Raw genomic sequence first — 4,540 nt, forward strand, 5'->3', positions numbered from 1 at the left:
TTATCACTTCTGTTCTCTGGAGGGCAGTGAGTCCTGGAGTCCATCTGGTGGTAATACTGACACAGCTGGGGTGGTGGCAAGGAAGCCCCAATCGGTCTGGACCCCACAGTTGGCTCTCCCCACCTGCCCTGGCAAGTTCTACGGTTACCACATGATCCTTTGTATTTCTTGCCTTCCATTTCCCTTGGTGGATGGCTGGGTGGCTGGGGCTTCCTGGCTTAGGGTTTCTCCAAGGGCCTTCCCAGGGAGGATCCCCTGAACCCCCCCATTGTGCTGGGGCCTGAGGAGGAGGGTGTCACATGATGACGTTGGTGAGGTACTGGAAGCCGTCATAGAGTTTGGTGGTGATAGACCGCATACTGCTGTCCACCATCTGCTCCACCAGCAGCTGGAGCTGCTCCTCAGTCATGCTCATGTGGAACCTCTCCTTGAGGTTGCGGATGGTGCTGGAGCCATGGAAGCAAGGAAGCTGAGAACCTTGCTGCATGATCTCTACGATCTGCACCACCTTATCCATGTGTTTCCGAGCAGCAATCAGCCCCTGCAGCATCAACATCTTGTAATAGTTGAACATGTCGCCATCCAGGCCGCCCATCACGTCCACAAACTCTGTGGTCAGCTTAAAGGCTGATGTCTCAAAGCCCAGGTTTCGGGGTGAGCTGGATAGGATGAAGCCAAAGTCGATGTGGATGATGTGGCCTTCTGCGTCCAATAGGATGTTCCCATTGTGTCTGTCCTTGACCTGCAGCAGGTAGCAGACCAAGCAGTAGCCAGCACAACTCTGCACAAAATTGCGCTGGGCACTGAGGAATGCCTCAGTGGTGTAACTGCCATGCTCCTGTAGGAGGTAATCAAGAAGGGAGAGCTGAGACTGCTTCTTCACCTGGTGTATGGATACAGCGTTGACCACTGGTTCAATCATGCCACTGTCGGCCGAAATCACAAGAATCTTATATGGCTTGATCCACAGGGGTACTCGCTCCTGTTCCCAAATGGACTGCAGTTGCTTTAGCACCTGGAAGGCCAACAGCTCCTGCCGAAGATCATCCCCACACTTGACAATGACAGGAGCCGCCAAATGGGGAGATGGCCATAGGGGGATCCCTCTCTAATGCGCCGCACTTTCTCCTGCCAGGGCTCTTTAAGAGCAACTGCAGAAGGGTCTTCTGGGTCTCATTTGAAGGCTGTGGGGGTGTGAGCCAGCTGCTCCGAAAGGCGCCTTCGGATGTCACCTGCTGCAATGAACACAGGCTCCTTGCTTTCCTGGCTGGTGATGCTGTCCACGGAGAACTGGGAGATGTTGTCACAGCTGTTGGTGTGCACTTCAGGGAGCTCCACCTGCAGCTCGCCTATGTCATCCACCGACCAGGCCTCGTCATCGTTGTCATAGTTGGGCACAGTGCTGAAGCTGCCTGCCCGCTGCTCGTGGGTGATGCTGCATTCGGGCAGGTTCTCTACAGACCGGGTGCTCCGAATTCGGTTCTCGGGGATCCGGGCAGGGACACTAGTGGTGTCGAAGTTTTCACATTCGAGGACTTCCACATAGATCAGGTAGGGAGCCTTGTCCTTAGAGTTGAGGACGACAGCCTGGGTGTGGGGCACGCGGACCACGTGGTGGTCAAAGCCGGCAGTGGGCAGCCAGACTCGGGCGGGGAGCTTGTGGTTGAGCAGGGAGAGCTCTGAGATCAGCCGCTGTGTCTTCTGCTCCTTGGTGGGGAGCGTGGCCAGCTGCTTGCCAATTGCCATCAGGGACTTGATGAATTCTCGCTCAGGAGCCAGTCTGACGGGGGAACTGAATGAATTATCAATACTCTCGGTGCTGGAGGAGAGCTCCTCATCCTCATTCTCCACTTTAGGGTTGCTGGCTGTTCGTTTCAGGTTGCTGCTGAGACTTATGCTGGCAGTGGCATCTGACTTGGAGCGCTGGTGAGTCCTTTTAGAGGGAGACAGCCCTTTGTCGGGGGCTGGGCTCAGGGAGGGCAGCTCCCTCTTTCGGTGAGCAGGCTTCAGCTCATCTGAGAGGATCAGCTTCCGCAGCTTGGTCCCACGGGAGTGTCGCTGAGTGGAAATGTGCTTGTCTGAAGAGTAGGCCCCCAGCAACAGAGCACACTGGAGGGAAAAGTTAATGCTCTGGTGGCAGCGGTGGACTATGTAGGGCTTGATGGCATCACCCACATCCTCATCCATGTGAATGTACATGTTAAGCAACTGGGGCAGATAGAAGTCCACATCCTCATTACGAAAGCAGAAGAGCCGGTTGCTGATGTAGGCCTGCACCCCAGGCTCCTTGGAGTTATACAGGTATGAAATGGCCATAGAGATGTCAAACAGTTTCGACTCAAACAGTCTCAGCAGCCAAGACTGTTTGGCCGAGTTGTTCTGCCGCCGCTTTCTTGCTCCCTTGGCTGTGCCTGAGGCCACTGTGGCCCCCATCTCATCTTCCTCCTCCCTTATCTGGGCAGGTGGGTCGTCCAGGCAACGGATCTCGCTGTCCACACCATCCCCATTGACCAGCTCCAGTTGGGTGCCTCTGCTAGAGATGGCCACGCCTCCATGCAAGAGCTTGACTTTCTCCAGCACCTCCTGGCAGGCCTTCTGGGCCACCTCAGGGTCAATCACCGAGAGCTCCCCGACCCCCTCCATGATGACACTTAGCAAGGAGCCCCCATTATTCCCTGGTGGGCCAGAAGCAGGCTCAGAAGTTGGCTTCAGGGGGGCAGGCTCCACTACCGTGTCTCCCATGGCCACAGCCAGACTTTGAGCTTCCAAGCTTCTCTTTTAGACTCAAAGCACCCAAAAAATAATGGCCAGCAAACACCACACCAGGTTTTACTGCGAAGAAAATAGCTCAGAAACAACCATCGTCAACCCTGCTGAGGTGGGCCATTTCTCTGCTTGTCTGAGCACATGACATCGTGCTCCCTTCCTCCAGTGCTGTGGCAGCTCCGGGGGACCCCGGCGGAGGGGGTGCGGGCTGTCGGGGTCGGGCTACCGACACCGCCGCCTCAGCAGCAGCAGCCGCTCCCGGGTTCCATTGGCCGCCTGCGCTTCCCTGACAGCGGCCGCGGCGGCTGCCTCTTCCAGCAATCTTGATTCCAGCTTGTGCTTCATCCAGCCCAGCGTTTCTCATGATGTACTCTGCATGTAAGTTAAATAAGCAGGGTAACAATATACAGCCTTGATGTACTCCTTTCCCGATTTGGCACTAGTCTGTTATTCCATGTCCAGTTCTAACTGTTGCTTCTTGACCTGCATGCAGATTTCTCAGAAGGCAGGTCAGATGGTCTGGTATTCCCATCTCTTTAAGAATTTTCCACAGTTTATTGTGATCCACACAGAATGGCAAATAGATGGAAAAACAATGGAAACAGGGAGAGACTTTATTTGGCTGGGGGGCTCCAAAACCATTGCAGATGGTGACTGCAGCCATGAAATTAAAAGATGCTTGCTCCTTGGAAGAAAAGTTATAACCAGCCTAGACAGCATATTAAAAAGCAGAGACATTACTTTGCCAACAAAGGTCCATCTAGTCAACGCTAGGGTTTCTCCAGTGGTCATGTATGGATGTGAGAGTTGGACTATAAAGAAAGCTGAGCACAGAAGAATTGATGCTTTTGAACCGTGGTGTTGGAAAAGACTTGAGAGTCCTTTGAACTGCAAAGAGATCCAACCAGTCCATCCTAAAGGAAATCAGTCCTGAATATTCATTGGAATATCTGATACTAAAGCTGAAAGTCCAATACTTTGGCTACCTGATATGAAGAACCGACTGATTGGAAAAGACGCTGATGCTGGGAAAGACTGAAGGCAGGAGGAGAAGGGGATGACAGAGGATGAGATGGTTGGATCGCATCACCGACTCCATGGACATGAGTTTGAGTAAGCTCTGGGAGTTGGTGATGGACAGGAAAGTGTGGCGTGCTGCAGTCCATGGGGTTGCAAAAAGTTGGACATGACTGAGCAACTGAACTGAATTTAGGGAGGATGGGGAGGATAAGGAGTTACTGCTTAATGGGTACAGAGTTTCTGACTGAGGTAATGAGAAAGTTTTGAAAATAGATTGTGGGGGTGACTGCACAACACTGAGAATGTAATTAATGCCACTGAACTGTACTTAGAAAATGGTTAAAATGGTAAGCATTATGTTATACATATTTTACCATGATGAAAGTAAAAACCTATGAAAGAAAGTAAGAAAGTGAAATCACTCAGTTGTGTCTGACTCTTTACGACCCCATGGACTGTAGCCTACCAGGTTCCTCTGTCCATAGGATTATCCAGGCAAGAATACTGGAGTGGGATGCCATTTCCTTCTCTAGGAGATCTTCCTGACCAAGGATTGAACCCAGGTCTCCCACATTGTTGGCAGACTCTTTACGTCTGAGCCACCAGGCAAGTCCCCTGGCAGGTTGGTATAAACCCGACAGGGTTTCTGCCATAAACCATATGCTGCGGCTGCTAAGTAGCTTCAGTCGTGTCCGACTCTGTACAACCGCATAGACAGCAGCCCACCAGGCTCCCCCGTCCCTGGGATTCTCCG

The 4,540-nt window shown here is 52.6% G+C and overlaps 1 pseudogene; it reads right to left on the minus strand.

Annotated features, from left to right (window-relative positions):
• Positions 1–291: 291 nt before the first annotated feature.
• LOC110122873 (phosphatidylinositol 4-kinase beta pseudogene) lies at positions 292–2,970 on the minus strand (annotated as a pseudogene).
• Positions 2,971–4,540: the final 1,570 nt, after the last annotated feature.

The sequence above is a fragment of the Odocoileus virginianus genome, chromosome 2 (assembly GCF_023699985.2).
Source record: "Odocoileus virginianus isolate 20LAN1187 ecotype Illinois chromosome 2, Ovbor_1.2, whole genome shotgun sequence".
Classification (NCBI taxonomy): Eukaryota; Metazoa; Chordata; class Mammalia; order Artiodactyla; family Cervidae; genus Odocoileus; species Odocoileus virginianus.